This window comes from Myxocyprinus asiaticus, chromosome 44 (genome assembly GCF_019703515.2).
Source record: "Myxocyprinus asiaticus isolate MX2 ecotype Aquarium Trade chromosome 44, UBuf_Myxa_2, whole genome shotgun sequence".
Taxonomy (NCBI): Eukaryota; Metazoa; Chordata; class Actinopteri; order Cypriniformes; family Catostomidae; genus Myxocyprinus; species Myxocyprinus asiaticus.
In genome coordinates this window covers 5,850,921-5,869,485 of record NC_059387.1, presented here as the reverse complement: position 1 = coordinate 5,869,485, position 18,565 = coordinate 5,850,921, and the positions used below count along the sequence as shown (strand labels likewise).

General features: G+C 37.4%; 1 protein-coding gene across 1 annotated transcript in view; it reads right to left on the bottom strand.

The window, feature by feature from the left end:
• LOC127434263 (phospholipid scramblase 2-like) overlaps window positions 1–18,565 on the bottom strand; it is an 84,755-nt gene that overhangs the window by 19,108 nt on the left and 47,082 nt on the right. The window contains exons 2-4 of the mRNA XM_051686867.1: window positions 4,801–4,972; window positions 4,491–4,668; window positions 4,317–4,392 (exon numbers count right to left, since the gene is read on the bottom strand). The gene's annotated coding sequence lies outside the window, so the exon portion shown is untranslated. The remainder of the gene's footprint in view (window positions 1–4,316; window positions 4,393–4,490; window positions 4,669–4,800; window positions 4,973–18,565) is intronic.

Here is an 18,565-nt window from a genome sequence, read left to right as displayed (position 1 = left end):
GTGGAAGTTCCAGAACAGCTAAAATTGTTTATAGCACCTTTAAGGGGGAAGGGGTGAATGAGGTTCATTTCTCCAAAGAGGCCAATAATATCATTAGGTTTCAATCCATGTACAGCCTCTTTGCAAATAACACTAAGAAATAATGGATGGATGTAATAAAGGCAAAAAATACAAAAAACGAAAATTTGATCCTACGAAAAGCTTCAAACTTGACATTGACAAATTTCTTCAAAATGCTTTTGAATCTGGATGGATCAGTGATGTTGAAAAAACATATCAAACCTGTGAATTCCCTACAACACCTGCCATTTACATTTGAACTAAGGTACATGAATCCCTCACTAATGTTCCTGGTTACACAATAGTGTCTGGAATAGGATCACTGACTGAGCCTCTTTCCAACTTTATTGATGCCCATATTAGACCTCTAGTTACTCAACTGCCATCATATCTTAGAGACACAAGTGATTTTCTAGAACAACTGTCTCTGGTTCTAATTGTTGATGATAATATCTATCTGGCAACTCTTGATGTGACTAGTCTCTATACCAATATACAATTTTTCCATAACACAAGAGAACAAATTGCCCCCCACTGATCTGTTGGTAGAAATGGCACAATTGGTCCTTTCAAATAATTATTTTAGGTTTCAGGATGAATTTCAGGGTACAGCAATGGGGGCAACTTTTGCAATCTTTTTTATGGGTTACCTAAACTATCTACATATCCATAACAATAACCTTTTTCTTCTATTGTTATATTTTACCGACATTACATTGATGAGATATTTCTTACATTTAATGGTAGTGAGGCAGAATTGTTCTCTTTTCAAGACTATTTGAATTCCCTGCATGTAAACATCCAGTTCTGTCTTGAATTCAATCGGAGATCTATAAACTTTTTAGACACATTGGTTTTACTTGAGAACAGAACACTTTCCACTTCACTCTATGTAAAACCTACTGACAAAAACAGTGTTTTGCATGCAATGAGTTTCCACACAAGATCTCTGAAACACAGTATACCTTATAGCCAGTTTTTACGACTGTGCAGAATTTGCAGCAATTTAGAGAATTCTGAGTGCCAAACCAAATTCTTGTACAATCAGTGTATTCAAAGACAATATCCAAGAAAGTGGTTAGATACAGCCTTGGAGAGATCTCGCACAGTTGACTTTTCTGCTAAGAGGGTACCAAAGAACAGTCATTCTTCATGCATTATTTGTTCCACAACATACAGTCCCATTAGTGCTAAAGTGAAGGATATAATTAAAAAAATATTGGCATAGGTTAACAGTTGATAATGTAGGCAAGGATCTATTTACTAACATGCCTCTTTTTGTTCATTCTAGAGGACAAACCATCTGGAACAGATTGGTTCACGCTGATTGTAACACAATAACAGTTTGACGGGATAAGATTCTGGAAGGTCCAAATGTATTTTTCCTTGCAGACATCGTCGTTCTTGTCACAACTCCAAAAAGATTAACACTTTTGTTAGTTTTGTTACCAAAAAGCAATATAGAATTACTCGTTTTATTAATTGTAGTTCTACTAACATTGTTTACCATTTGACTTGTCCGTGTGGCTTGTAGTACATTGGCAAAACCAATAGACAACTCTGCACCCGCATTAATGAACATCATAGTTCTATCTATAGAGGTGACCCCAAATCTCCGGTTGCCAGACATTTTAAGGAAGCCAATCACCCTGTCCACAGTCTCTCTGTTTGTGGCATTGATAGTTAACTTGTCCCGCAGGTAATCGAATCTGGAACAAAGATTACTGCAGTGTGAAAGTCGATGGATTTTTCTAGTTAAAACAGAAGAACCTCTTGGCCTTAATGAGACCTTAAATCTTTCCTGTTTTCCGTAGGTTTCATTCCCATCCACCTGTTGTTGTTGCTGTTGTGTATACAATGGATTACTCCACCTACTATGTGGGTGGTACTTGTGTACCATTCATTTATTGGTTAAGTGATTTACTAGTCTCTTGTTATCCCTGATCATTATCCAATGTCTCCAATCAGTGTCTGCAATCAAAGTTGCACTTGATTTGTGTGTGTGTATGTGTGTGTATGTATGTATGTATATATATATATATATATATATATATATATATATATATATATATATATATATATATATATATATCACACACACACACACACACACACACACACACACACACACACACTACTGTTCAAAAGTTTAGGGTCACTTACTCATTCTTTATTTTATTGTATTTTTCTTCACATTTTAGAATAACAGTAAAGTCATCACAATTATGAAATAATAGAAATGGAAATATGGGAATTATGTTGTGACTAAAAAAATCCAAAATAAATAAAAACTGTGTTATATTTTAGCATCTTCAAAGTGGCCACACTTTGCCTAGATTTTGCAGAAATGTACTCTTGGCATTTTCTCAACCAACTGCTTGAGGTATCACCCTGGGATGCTTTTTAAACAGTATTGAAGGAGTTCCCATCTATATGCTGGCACTTAGTGGCTGTTTTTCTTAATTATTCGGTCAAGTTATCCATTTAAAAAAAAAAAAAAAAAAAAAATATATATATATATATATATATATATATATATATATATATATATATATATATATATATATATTTTAATACAATTATAGTTTTGTAATTAAATAAATTTATATTTTGGCACAATTATTTTTTTGTCTCCAAAACTAATATGAAACATTTAAGCATACGCCTTCAGATCAAAAGATTTTTAAGATTATGAGAAACATTTCAGTCAAGTGACCCAAACTTTTTGAATGGTAGTGTGTGTGTGTGTGTGTGTATATATATATGCTATCTACATTGAAGATGCTAAGCACTGAAGATAGTCCATAATGGACTGAAACATTTACTACATTTTCTTTTCTTTTCTATTTATTTATTTATTTATTTATTTATTTATTTATTTTATTTTTTTTGCACATATTCACTTTTTTGGTTGTGCATGCTTTGTACACTTTTGTTACTATACATGGTAAATCTTCAGTAAAACATTTTTCTCAATGGATCTTGGACTTTGAACCTCGTTTTTTTTCCTTTTTACCCCCCAACTTTTATGGCCTGGTGTGCGGATTCCTTTTTGCCTTCTTGGAGGTAATAAAGGAAACTCTTTATGTTCAAGTACAAACTTTGCTCCACAAACACTGGCATGCATCTCAATATAGTCAGGAGGGTACATCACTTGGCATATTGGGCATCTTTTATTTGATGTGGGGGGAACCTAAAATAAAGCAAGTCACATTAGGTTAATAATGGTCAACTCATCTGGTAAATATCATAAACACAACCAAATTACTGTTTTACATCTGGCAGTCAACAGCTGTTCCCCAATAATCTACTGTATATTATTGTATTCAGATAGATACAAAATGTTGTACAGTACATGGAATTTGTATGGCTTCATTACTCGCATGGTAAACTATGCTACTGGCAATGCAAAGAATCCATTTAAAATAATAAAATTAGCATATAATCAAATACATATTACATCATGAAATCAAACCAATACACAAAAACACACAGCCTAAAATCTTAAATATCGCTTAAGCTCAACAATTTTAGAACTGTTATTAAATTATGTAAATAAAAGTTTTTGAATGAGATAATTAGTACTTAGAATAATTCTGAGGACTGCCTTCCAAGCAATCATCTGGATCATCTTCTTTTTCTGCCTCCTAAACAGAAAATACAACAAACCCTCACCTGTCCACTCTTAATGTGTGAAACCACAGTTCATAGAAAACTAATTCAATTTAATTTAAATATATTAAATTTAAGTACATCAATTCAAATAAGGGAAAAAACAGCAATGGCAAGTTTAACACAGCTAATGCGTATTACATTAACTTACTTGGTCACTGCCTGGCTTGCTACAAGACTCCACATGCAAAGCCAGAACTTGCAATAGAAAAGTTGCACCACATGTTTTGCATTGTGATTTTGGCATTTTGCTGAACTCTGGGGCATCAAAAGGAAGTAATGCAGTGTCAATTTCATCCTCAAGTGGAACAATAAAAAGCATATGCCTTCCATTATTAGATGAGCTCTTGAGCAGCTTCGCTGTGTGTATCCTCAGATTCTGGTGGAATCACAGTCAACTTTCTTTGGCCACTTTCTCAAATAAATGAAAAAAGGCATATGTCCATTGTATATGTTCTTTACAGTGCACTGAGCTGGCAATATAGCAGCACTGGCTAACAAAATTTAAACAAACAATGGGGACATGTTAAGAGACATCAAGGATGTACAGGAGTCAAACAATGTATAATCTAATAACTGCTGACCTGACACCTTGTACAGAAGCCATCCACCCATTAAGTTGTCCAATTTAGGATACTCTGCTGTCAGAGATGCTGAAATCTACAGAAAAAAAAAAAAAAAAAAATGGTTCAACAATGTCGTGCAGACATCCACAACATTGTTACTGCTTACAAAGACCTTATTTTAGAAATTCTCACCTCTGCTTGGTTGCTGTTATCAGGTAAAGCAATATGGTGTTTACCAAATCCTGCCATTTACAACTTGAGCTCTTGAGATCCTTGTGGGGTCCTGTCTGTTGGTGTTGGGAGTAAGTAAAACTGCAGACTAGTAGTTTTTGTGGAGGCTGCAACAACTTTCGTCAGTGGAGTAGGAAATCTACATTCAGAACAAACCAGGAAAGGACCTGTAAACATTATTCAAAAGCTGGTGATGAAATACTGTACTTACAGGATCCATAAACACTTGTATTGCAATAACATCATTATAATATTAAAAATAATCTGAAACCTAGTCATCTCTTGCTGAACACTGGCCTGCCTCAATTCCTGACTCTGTCTGAAAGGCTGATTGGGAGTCAGACCCTGGATTGCCTCTGACCCTGCACTTGTTCCTGACCAACAGATCCTCTTATGAGAGATAGCAAATTCCTTGCTGCAGTTTCAATATGGGCAAACTCCGGCTGTTAATAAAGAAAGAGAAAATGGGTAACACTTTACAAAAAGGTTACATTAACATTACTTAATGCATTACTGTAGACATCATTTACAATCAATGAACAAAATATTTGTACAGCATTTATTCATTTTTGTTAATGTTAATTCATAAATGTACAATAGTTCATTGTTAGTTTATGTTAGTTCATATTACATTATCTATAGTTAACATATGCTTTTTTAAACGTATTAGTATATGCTGAAAATAAAATTAACCAAGATGTCAAGGACGATTTAGGCTTCTTTAATGGCAGCAGTGTTGCAAGCTACTTTGAAACTCTAGTTTCCAATCAGTAATGTAGTCTAGGGCAGGGGTATTCAATTAAAGTTTCAAGAGGTCCGGTTTCTACATTTCCTTCCCAGCAAAGGTCCGGAAAATAATAACTTGCACGGTATAAGTAGTCAGTATGGCTTTGAATTTTTTGACTTTTTTTTTAAGTTATTATAACTTTCCACGTTGGCAACAATAGTACAATAGTACAGCAATAGAAAATGCAAAATAAATAAACAGTCAAAATAGTCTCTTCAAAGCAGAGATGTGGACATTGGCCCAGAGACAAAGCCAAAGAAGTGGGTGTAAAGGATGTTTTCTACCAAAAGATTAGGCTAATATATTTCATTGAGTTCATTAGTCAAGGGCACTTGGATATTAATATTACAAGATAAGATCAACATTTGTTTTCAAGCTGGGTGACAGCAGTCTAGTTTTTGCGTTTGAATATTTTTACATTCTGAATATTTTTTATTATTTTTACATTCAGATACCTTTGTATGGGACATAGGAATACGTTTGACTGAGAAAATATAGGTTACAGTATGGGGGTTCAGGGGTAAACCCTGAGAGAAAATTTAGAAAATGTAAAAGACTTTTTGTGATTCTGGCAGAACATGTCTGATCCCAGGACTTCGAAATCACCTGATGGAGGTCCGGGGAAAAAGGGAGTGGCCTATGAGGCGTCATCACTCATTGGCCTGATAAAAATTGTCTTCCAGGATGGACTTACAGTCCTCTAATTGAGTCTCATCCAGCCAATCCAAGTGCAGCTTCTCCACTACACATGTAACAACCTCAAGCAGGTAACTTTTTAAGGTTAACGAGGGCCTGGAAACCTGTCCGCTGGGAGGGAAGGCCTCGACCTGACAGCTGGCGAAATTTTCGCTGTCCGTTCTCATCCTCAGCACAGAAGAAAACCACTGTGCGGGCCTCAGGGCTGAGACACAAATGCTCCACAGGTGAACACCGAGCCGAATCCGGTCACCTCCCATTTCTTCAGCCTCCGCGCTAGTCACCCACATGTCAAGCGGTCACGTGCCGCTGGCAGAGAACACGCTGCTTAAGTGCAGTCAGTGGGCATGGCCATGAAGTTTGGTATTTTTGTGCACGCATGTGCTAAGTTTTAGGCGTTAAGGGCGGTCACACTAGGCTTTGAGCACACAATTTTTTTGGCTATGATGTCATGAGGGAGAGCTTCTGTTTTCAGCAAATAACACTTTACAAATAACATAAAATTATCTTAAAGATTTAAAAATATAGCCTACTGTCTACTCACTTTTCAGTAACAATAAAAACACACAGCTTTGATATATATGTATCCTTTGAATTGAACCAAGAGGTCATTGTGTGATGTTTCGATCTTATATTGGTCATGCACCCTCTTGACATCCAGATTCGCAGTTTTGAGTTCACCAAGCTTGAACTTTGGTATGCAGCTTCGTAGAGTTGGGGTACTTGAATCCAAGTCACGAGTCCAATTTTAATGGACTTGGACTTGTAGGGCTTTACTGGTTGTTTAGATCAGTGTTACTATCAGAAATAATTAATAATTATTTCTTTAGTTATTAATTAATATTTAAATTAATTAATTGAATCTAACTTATTAAAACCTCATATGGGGCTCCAGTAAATGTAGTGTGCTACATTTAGGAGCAAGTTTGGTTATCAGCAATATCAAAGATAATTACTAATTATTAAAATCAATAGAACATTGATGAGAATCAATGTTAGCTTTTTTTAATCCTTTAAATCAACAATTATCAAAGATAATCGTTAATTGTTAACATCGATGAAACATTAATTAAAATTAACACTAGCTTATTGATCATTCAAATTCAACAATCATCAAAGATAATTATCAATTATCAAAAATCAATAGAATATTAATAAGGATTAACATTGACAGGGCACCACCCTGGAATCAGGGACAAATAACCAGATAGTAAAACAGTCTCAATATTAGATTGTTTTCTTAGGAAAATCGACATCCAAAGAATATTGATTTTCGGGAAAAAAAACAATGAATGAAGGCTTGAATCCGAGCACTGACATCCCGTCAGCATGACACAGGCATATGCAAAACAAACCAAAACACTTCTCTTTGTAATATAAACAAAGTTTATTTATGCAGTAATATCAATTAATAATTAATACAATGCAGTCAATAAACTTCCGACTTACAACTACAAACTAAACAGTGATATGATTAGATATGGAAATAAAAATAATCCTATAACACATAAGGTGTGTGTGTGACAGTGTGTGTGTGTGTGTGTGTGTGTGTGTGTGTGTAAGGAGGGATGCGCACAAAATGGCGGACGTGACTCTCGTGGAGAGTATGTCACCCGAGACTTCTGGCCAGGGAATATGACCGCGAATGGGGGCGGCGAGAAACCAGTCAATGGCATCTACCAGTTACTGCGTATATCCGCTTGTACGATAGCTTTGGGACAAAGCTGGGCTTTAGCATTAAGCTATCTAGGAGCCAAAAATGTGTGCCAGAATGTTTGTGAGGGTCGTGTGTGTGTGTGTGTGTGTGTGTGTGTGTGTGTGTGTGTGTGTGTGGTTAGTATGAGAGAGAGAGAGAGAAGTGACGGCCCTAAAGCCGATTTCGCGATCGTGTGAGAGAAAGCAGCTGTTAGTTCATTGCTCAGAGACGCGGTGGACGGCTTGTAAACAGTCCCGCGTACTTTGACTCTTTAATGGATGAACACAGTTTACCTGTCTCATCCGTGATGGCGAAATTGCACAACAGTCCAATTTGGTTGGACCACAATACAGCAAAACAAATTTGTGATAATTAATACCCTGAATATTAATAATGAACGGACATGGCGGTCCGTAAACTGTACAAGCAAAAACCTTGAAACACAAGAATAACACACTATAATATTCTATCTCTGCCCAGACGTAAACCTCTTACTTGAAACGCATGAGGATGCAGAATGTGTGTTCATCCATCCTTTAATTCCGACCTGGTTCCTTGAGGCTCGGGTGATGACGGGAGGCCGTTTCCTCACTCTGTTGGCGGGCACGGCTGCTGATTCTCGGCGGGCTGGCGGAGAACTCAGAAATGTCGACTTGATTGAAGAGGGAAGAGAAATCTTTAATCTCTTCACTTCTGCAGGCAAACGGGTGAAGATGCGGATTACTCGGCGGTCTCCTTCGGATCCGTTAGAGTGTTCGGTTGAACACAGAGTAATCTCAATTCGTCCAGCGAGATGGAGATTGTATGGCCACAGTTTCAAATTGGATGTTACTTCCTCGTGCCACGAGGTTGCACCTGAGAGCAGCGATGAGCTGCGTCTTCACACTGCAAACAAAGTTGCTGGAAGCAAATCCTGGAAGCATTTCAGAGGTATTTCAACTCCTGATGATGTAATGTTTGAGGGACGTTCTGTTTTGTGCCTCATCCAATAGGAGTTGAGAGTTCGATCCTTTAGTGAGCAAGGCTTCATGGGATTTGTAGTCTGTTTTGGACTCCCTTTGTTTGATTTTGGTGCGATTTTTATCAGTATAATTTACGACTTGGAATGTGGGGGCTTGAGTTAGGTTTTTACGACTGTGTTAGGCCTGCCTTTGTCTTCTATCTGAATACATGAGGCCCAACAGACTCGTCATGGACTCGGATGCATTTTTACTTGGACTTGACTCGGACTCCAGCCTTTGGGACTTGGGATTTTTTTCAGAGTCCAGCTGAGTCCATGACATTTGTGATGCAATGAAAAAAATTATAATAAATAAATAACAAAACAGAAATTAATGAACACATCTCTGTCTGCATACAGCTGTATTAGCCCCTGAAGTCGTAGACATAGCCAGAGTTGTTTCACTGTTTTCCAGTGTTTTTGGATGTAGCATTTGCAGTCAAATCGTGAGACGTAACTTCTCAGCAAGTGCTAATTACTACTGTGTCGACTCATTTGGATGTAATATATTTTCCCAAATTATTCGGCAGATAGAGAAAAAAAGATTCAGAAAGAAATCTCAGTATAGACTATTATTTCTTTAGATAGGGATAATTTTGAATAAAACTAAATTAAATTGAATTGACAAATTTAGAATGAAGTAGAAATAAAAACTAAATTAAAATTCGAAACATAACCTTGGTTGTAATGACTAATGCAGCTTTCACTTTCTTTAGCCTATGTTTGAGTGGAGGGGAAAAAGCAACAAATAATTGAAATGTCAACAGAATGCATTAAGAATTGTGTTGAAGGACAGTTTTGTCTTCATAAACCTATAGCATATGCTTTCATTCTGAAACCACTTTGAAGTAGATGTGAAGTTTAAAATAAGCTTAAAATATTGATGTTGAGTTTACGGTTACAATTTTAATTCAGATTCATGAACAGATTCATTCAGACTCGGACTCAGGCTGTTGTGGACTCAGGCTTGAGTCCGACTCTGCCCTTTTTGGACTCGGACGCAACTCAGACTTGATTGTTTAAAGACTCGGACTTGACTCGGACTCGACTAAGGTGGACTCTAACCCAACACTACAGCTTCGTATGAAATTTCTTCGCATAATCTTGCATTTCTGATGTGTTTGAATTGGAGTGAATGGAGCGTGAATAACATGTTCTTTATTAGAATGCATGGACACCTGGTTAGAGAAGTCACATTTTTATTCATTATAGAAAACATCGGTTTGCAAGAAAAATGCACACACACACACACACACAAAAACAAATAAAAAAAATAAAATAATAATAATAATAATAATAATAATAATAATAAAAATTGCACCACACAGGAAGTACAACAGATTTATTTAAAATAACCCAGATGTTCAGAAATAATAGTAACAAATAAGGAAACTGCTAAATACTTTTTAGCCAATGTAGATATTATTTTGTATCTAAACCAAGTCTATCTAGAAGGTAATCTACAAATCAATATCTAGAAATGATCAAGTTTATCTAGTAAGTACTCATTACTAGTATATCAAACCATTTGTACTGCATGTATAATCAAAACCCCACACGGCGCCCTCTAGCAGGTGTTTGGGTTACACGTTGAGCAACGCAGAAAAATTAATTGATAAATTATTACCATTACAATCCAAATCACAAAGTGTCATGGTCCTGTCACTCTGTCAGTCTGGGGTTTTGTCTGACAGGACTGTGGCATCATCATCCCATGTCTGTCTTGTGCTTCGTCGTCTGTCTTTGTGTGAGCGCACAGTTTCGGTTGTATTCCCTGCCATGTGCTATTCGGTCTGTCTTATTTCATGTCTGGAATATGGTGTCTGGGTCCTGATTTCCTGTCTGGTTCGGTTTCGGTCTGGTTCAGCTTCGGTCTGTGTCGGGATCCGGACACTCATGCTCAATGTCTGTCTGTTATTGACGTGGGTGCATCGCGCATGTCATCTTAGGAGCATGCACTCATGTCAGTAGTTTATGTCTGTCTCTCGTGAACACGGGAGTGCCTCATGTCGCGCTCGCATTGCGCTGCATGCCCGGATCGTGAGCTGTCTTCACGTTGTGCTGAGGTTCGTTCACTTCGGTCTGAGGTTTCGGGTTTGTGTGTGGCCGAACTTTCGCACAGGTGTCCTGTCTAGTTTTTGTCGCCTGTTGCGTGTAGATGTATGCTCAGGTTTGAGAATGCTTGGCATCACTTTGTTTGGTGTTGCTGCACATTCTCTCGTCTTGTTTGTCTGTTGGCATGGGTGTATATTTCCTTATTGTCTTGGCGATGTGCTCTCATGCCATTTGGGTGTTTTGTTGTCTTGTGAGAGCACGTGGCTTTGTTTTGTTTCTGTATCGCTGCGTGTCTCTCCGTCTTACGTCATACCCCGCCTCCTTGTTTGGCCATTATTAATTTATTAGTCACACCTGCCCTGTCTTGTTAACCTGTTGATTTCTCTCCCTATTTTAGTCTTCTCGTGTTTGCTGTCCAGTGCCAGTTCGTCTTGTTTCCAGTCTGTTTGTTCCTCTCATGTCGGTTCTGCCAGTCTGTTTACTCCTTCCCTGGTTCCCGTAGCCCAGTACGGTCAGTCCTGTGCCCTGTTTTCCCTACCCCAGCCTGGATACCCTTTTTCCCCTTCGGGTAGTTTATGTTTATTTTTTCCCCCTCGTTGGAGTTTTAGTTTGTTTTTGCTCTTTTTCTTGTAATTAATAAATCCCTGTTTTTGAACTCTGCAACTTGGTCCTGTCTCTGACATTCTGTGACACAGTTTTCGTCAAAATTATCCCTTCCCAAATGTTTCCTATAGATGCAGTACATTTGAAACACCTAACAGATCAAGGAAATAATTCGCGATCTTTCTGAATCATCATGGTAATAGGAGCAGTGGATGTTTGATTCTCCCATTTATAAACTATCGAAAGGATTTGATATAAACGAACTGTAACTGTCGCGTCCGTTAAGTTTTATTATGGATATTTAAAGAAAAGCAAGGAGACCATTTTGTTCATCATCATGCACACAATGCCAGGGCCAGTTATGGTCTGATTAAGCCAATGTATTCATACATACTGGACGAAGTTGAGCTACAATCACACTGTACAATAATTTGACACAACATCTTTTTTTTATCAGTCTCTATACTGTTTACCTACAGTATGTTATGTTCATTTGGAACATGCACAAATTTGCAGCTGATCAGATAGGAGGCGGCATCAAGCCAAGTGCTTTGAAAAAAATTTTTCTCTTCCTTATTTGGCCTTTGGAGAATTGATAATGTACAGTATCAATCTATAGTGTTTTCTAATATTTTTATGCAAAACCTCGACTAAAATAAATAAAAATTGTGTCAAAATGTAAATTTTAATTAATCAATAAAATCTAAAACAGTCGACCAGCTCTAAATGCAAGTATAATAAATCAAACTGGTCTACTGACACAAAAATCGATAGCTCTTTGATATCATCTGCTGGTGGAATCCCCGAACTGCAAATGTGGGAACAAAATTAGACTTTGCACCGAGAATAGACATGGTTCTCAGAAATATTAGTGCAATGGCCTATTACTCAGGAAAATAGCAACTTGTGATTTGCATCACTTCACAAACGTACAATACGCCCACAGTTAGTGCGCATACACCCACAGATAGCACAAACCCTCCCATTAACACCCACTTGTACGTTGTACTGGCACAAAAATTCTGCTTAGAAATAGCTCTCTCACAAAAATTTTATGAGACGCAGTGCACGGCTGCTAAATAGAGCCCCATTTCTTCAACCAATGGTTACACATTAATAGATTAAGATTAGTTACTATGAGTTTGCTATTTGTTGAATTTGAATAGAATCTCATTAAATAAAACTTGTAACACAAGTTTCTAACAAACAGAAAATTGTCCTTTATAACAGTAACATCAGACTTTGCCACATATAAAACAATTATTTGTCTGCATATATGGTTTCATTCAACATGTGAATGATTTGGAGGTAGAAACATGCCAGAAAACATACATCTGTAACCTTGTTTTCCACTGATTTTCTGAATTTAGCTTGAGTCTGTTTTATTTATTTATTTTTTATGATACTAATAGTAAGTGACCTACAGTAATAATAAGCATTACATTATTTCACATTATTTTAGTTGCAGTCATCTGTCCTCTGACCACAACGCACTGGGCCTGCTCTCACAGACATGATCTAGATCTAAATGCAATAGAAAAAATAACCCAATGTGCAGATACATTTTTGTTCTAAATTATTTTTTATAAGTTGCAAACATGCAAAACACACACACACACACACACACACACACACACACACACACACACACACACACACAAAAGGGTGTCAGTTTAGAGAAACAATATCTTGAACATTGTTTCACCATCTTAAATGTGTTTTTATTTTGGAGGGTATGTGATGATGGGGCAAAGTAGTAGCAGCAGGGCCATCATCATGAGAATCGCCATTGAGAAAATGTGATTAGTCATGAAAAAAATGTTTACAATGCAAAAAAAAAAAAAAAAAAAAAAAGAAAACAAAAAAAGAAAACAAAAAAAAAACATTGGTGCCAGTTTATTTGTGCAACATATAATTTATTTATTTTAGTGTAAAATATGATCTACAAAAGATCTTAACAGGTTTTCTGTGAAGAAAACTCTTGGTGACCACATGAGTGCAGTATTGAGCCAACTCTATAGCTAGGGGCACAGTCAGTTAAGAAAACCTCAGACAATTGGGCATGGCTGAATTTGGAATGGCATACTACCATACTACTCGTACTATTTACAAATCTATACTGTACTGTATACTACAGAAATAGTACGAGTAGTATGGTAGTAAGCTACTCTGAAAAACTCAGTTCCAAAGCTCATAAACTATGAAAAATATGTAGCTGTATGACAAGCTGAGAATGTATAAAATTGTATAAGATGTATGATGTGCTTAACAGTATATGAATAGAGAACCCAGAAGTGTGTGTAATTTCAGTGGTGCTTTAGCAGAACTATAAAAACTACTTCTGTGTACTGTTACCTTTGAATCTGATATGCTTAGACCAGAGATGGGCAGCTGGCGGCCCACGGGCCATATACAGCCGTCTGTATCGTTGATGGCCTGTCAGACAAGACTGAGGATTGATTTTAGTTCTCTGAACAAGGGATTATTTAAAGATTGCGTTCATGCTATGAAGTTATTACAACTATTGACCAGAAGATATCGCTTGTTCTTAGCAGACCTGCTGATTATTGTAGGATTCTAGCATGCAACATCTTACACTTGTTCATCATTTATAAGGTAAATTGAGCTACATTTTACCTCAGCTTGCCAGTGAGCTAGTGCGTGCTATTGTTATTGTACGGAGGGGGAACCCATGTCTTCTGTTTGCCTAGATACGAAATCTGTCATTAAAGATTTCAATCTGATTAGCAAATACACCATTGATCAAGTGGTTAAAGAGATGCACAATATGAGAGATACATACACCAGAGCTGCTCTCCTCACAGATGTAAAGTGTACAATACAAGGGTAAAAGGCATCAAAAGTTTTTACGAAATCCGTGACAGTGAGGGAATCACCAAAGACATCTAATGCTGTTTCGCTCATGCTTGCGAAAAACGAAAAAGTTGTTATAAGAGGGAGAAACTTTGAAGAAATGCATGATTGAGATGCCTGACTGATTGTTGAAAAGTCTTGTGAATAGTGAGAATGTTCTCTGATGCACGGGACAGTTCGGTCTGTGCGTGTATGTTTTGGTGCTGAAATGTTTTGTATTAATGCACTGAAATGTTATGTTCTTGTATCCAGTATTGTTATTGATGATAATATTTAGATTTTAACTAATACCTATAAGCTGTTTTATGAGGTGGGGTTGAAAATGTTGTCTGTTCATTTGTGTGTTTGTCTGTTGCAAATGTAGACAGTGCAAATGAGATAAATGTTCTTGAAAATGTAAGTCTGAAGTATATTGCTTGTCAACATGAACATGAATTTGTACATGTGAACGGCATGTTTTAGTAAAAATGCAAGTTACAAAATAATTATATTAGTTTTTATAAATATTGTTAAATAAAAATTGTAATATAGGTAACAAAATCTTTAAAAGAACATTGCATTAGTTGTGCAGTGAAAGAGTGAACATTGTTAGAGTGCGAATTTGTAATCCGGCCACTTGGTAGAAAGGAGAAAAATGTTTGTCCCTCGCCCCCTCCAAAGTTGCCCATGATCAAAATTATGAGGTCATAATTAAACTTGTCTGGCTAAAAATTCTCTCCACTGTTTCTGAGAAAGATGGCTAAAAATCCCCTCTGCTGGTGCTGAGGATGTGGCAACATTTTTTTATATAATTCACCCTGTTTTTAGACTAACAGACAAATCCTGGTTCAGTTATGGAGTCCAGGATGACATTCAAGTATTTGAGTATTATAGTTATTTAATTTAAGTTACTCATATATTATTTAAAGGGGTCATGACACAAGGAATCAGATTTCCTTAAACTTTTAACATGTAAGAGGTCATTGTACTATAAAAACATACTGTAAGTTTCAGAACTCAAAACTTCCTCCTCACTGCAAAAAGAGCATTTGTTGAAACCAAGCAGCCAAAATGACTCGTTCTCTACTTCCTCCATATTGTGATGTCACGCTGTGGTAGACATTTGCATCTAACTGCCTCCACAATAACACGTCAATGCCTATTTTGCCTTATCACTTCCGCAGCCCCGCCCAGTAGCAGTGAGCAGTGAGCAGTGAGATGACAAGGAGAGAGCAGGTCAATCAATAACAGAGAGCCAATCACAACAGTGGCCGTTTACTGTCAAGTCTTAAAGGAGAAGCAGCACCAAAATATTAAGATTTTTTTTTATTATTATTTTTTTTTATTTATTTTTTATAACAAAGGCATGTCATGACCCCTTTAACTGAAGAAATACATTTTTGAGTAGGATTAGTAAAGGAATTGGCTACAGCAGATGTACATGTTCTATGTTTGAACTAAACTGTGGAAAAAACAGATTCCACTTATGTCCAGTACTTAAAAAAACAGCTACGCATTTTCTGCCAATATATTTAGCCTTGAGTCTTTTGATTTTTTTGTGTGTGGCACAGTAGAAATTTAGCCATATTGAGGACAAACACCTTGTCATCTTACCACTGACAGTTTTCTGTAGAAGACGAAGTGAGAAATACGAAAAAATACGGAAGTGCAGTGTTGTTTACAACAGAGGAGCATAGATAATCAAACACAGATGCCTCATTTGGCTAGTTTGAAGTGTCAAAAGGGGCACCATCTTGGAATAGTGAAAAAGGAGAGCTGTTTGAATCGGTTTGAATGCAAGTGAATGGAGGAGATGCCTCAGACCGCTGAATGACATTGCCTTTTCTGCCATCTTCAGGACAAAAAAGTGTTACAGCATTTTGGGATGTTTTTTGGGACAAGCTTATATGCATTTTAGAAAATATTTTGTATAGTGCAGTGCAACACGAATAATAAAAATACCTTGCTGAAGAACAGATGAAGCTAACAATGCTACATCAAAAAGACAATAAATTGTGGGAAAAAACAAATGAGGTTGTTATTTCTGATGAAAATCAGAATCAGAATCAGAATCAGAATCAGCTTTATTGCCAAGTATGCTTACACATACAAGGAATTTATCTTGGTGACAGGAGCTTCCAGTGTACAACAATACAAAAACAATACAAAAACAGCAGCAAGACATAGATAATAATAAAAAATAAAAAATAAAATGAATTATACACATACGTAAAGACACACATATACATACATACACACATACACATGGGTAGTGCAAATCTAATACAATCTGTTATGTACAGTGTAAATACAAATCTGTTATGTACAGTGCAAATGTTTTTTTTTTTTCAGAGGAATGAAATGGCAGAAGAGGTTGGATGTGTTGGATAAATATAGGAAAGACTAAACTATATATTGCACATAGTTATTGCTCAATGAGGCAATTTAACTGTTCATGAGATGGATAGCCTGAGGGAAAAAACTGTTCCTGTGTCTGACGGTTCTGGTGCTCAGAGCTCTGAAACATCGGCCAGAAGGCAACAGTTCAATAAGGTAGTGGGCAGGGTGAGTAGGGTCCAGAGTGATTTTTCCAGCCTTTTTCCTCACTCTGGAAGTGTATAGTTCTTGAAGTGCAGAAGACAGACTCAATGAATACTGAGTAGAACTTTATCAGCAGTGCCTGTGGCAGGTTGAATTTCCTCAGCTGGCGAAGGAAGTACAACCTCTGCTGGGCCTTTTTCACAATGGAGTCAATGTGGGTCTCCCACTTCAGGTCCTGTGAGATGGTAATGCCCAGGAACCTGAATGACTCCACTGCTGCCACAGTGCTGTTTAGAATGGTGAGGGGGGCCAGTGTTGGGGTGTTTCTCCTTAAGTCTACAATGATCTCCACCGTTTTGAGTGTGTTCAGCTCAAGGTTGTTTTGACTGCACCAGACAGCCATCTGTTCAACCTCCCTTCTGTATATAGACTCATCGTCATCTCGGATGAGGCCGATGACAGTGGTGTCGTCTGCAAACTTCAGGAGCTTGACAGAGGGGTCCTTGGCAATACAGTCATTGGTGTAGAGGGAGAAGAGTAGTGGGGAGAGCACACATCCCTGGGGGCACCAGTGCTAATTGTACAGGTGCTAGAAGTGAGTTTCCCCTGTCTTACAAGCTGCTGCCTGTCCGTCAGAAAGCTGGTAATCCACTGACAGATAGACATGGGAACAGAGAGTTGGTGTAATTTATTCTGGAGTATAGCTGGGATGATGAAAATGCCTCCAGATAAACTGCATTGTCCTGTTTTACCTTCTATGGGCACTTGTACATTTCTTCTCATGTGTTTGTCTTTGATGATTTTAAAATATTATTGCTTAAATCTTGTAGCAAAGAATATATCCTGAAGTTAAAGCTATATACAGTTGTGCTCAAAAGTTTGCATACCCTAGCAGAAATTGTGAAATTTTGGCATTGATTTTGAAAATATGACTGATCATGCAAAAAAAACGTGCGTGTGGTCTTTTATTTAAGGATAGTGATCATATGAAGCCATTTATTATCACATAGTTGTTTGGCTCCTTTTTGAATCATAATGACAACAGAAATCACCCAAATGGCCCTGATCAAAAGTTTACATACCCTTGAATGTTTGGCCATGTTACAGACACACAAGGTGACACACACAGGTTTAAATGACAATTAAAGGTTAATTTCCCACACCTGTGGCCTTTAAAATTGCAATTAGTGTCTGTGCATAAATAGTCAATGAGTTTGTTAGCTCTCACGTGGATGCACAGAGCAGGCTAGATACTTCAGATTTCAGTCACAACTGCCAGAAGAATTGTTCGGGATACAAAGAAAAACCCACAGGTAACCTCAGGAGAAATACAGTTCCCTATCTGTCACTCACTCGACGTTGTGTCAATGTAGTGACACTAGGGGTCACACTTGGGAGCCCCAAACACCTCTGATCTTTGAGAAAAGGCCAATGGGAATTGGTGAGTGGAATTTGCATGCCACTCCCCCGGACATATGAGTATAAATGGAGCTGGCTCGCAACCACTCATTCAGATTTTCTCTTCGGAGCCGAGCGGTTGTGTTCAGTGAGCTGAATCCTCTGCCGTTCCATTCACCTTGAAAAGCTGTTGGATTTACGGCGCATTACAGCGGCTTCTCCCCCTCTTGCACCGGTGGAGTGCAGAGAACACCCCTGGGCGCTTCAGCAGCTAAAAGAGTATATTCTTCCTACTGAAAGAATATATTTTCCCTTCTAAAAGAGTGGCATTAATGGAGAGTGTCTTTTTAAAGATGCCTTTTCGTTTGTGTGTATTTCCTGGTTGCGGTCGTTACCTCTCCGCTTCC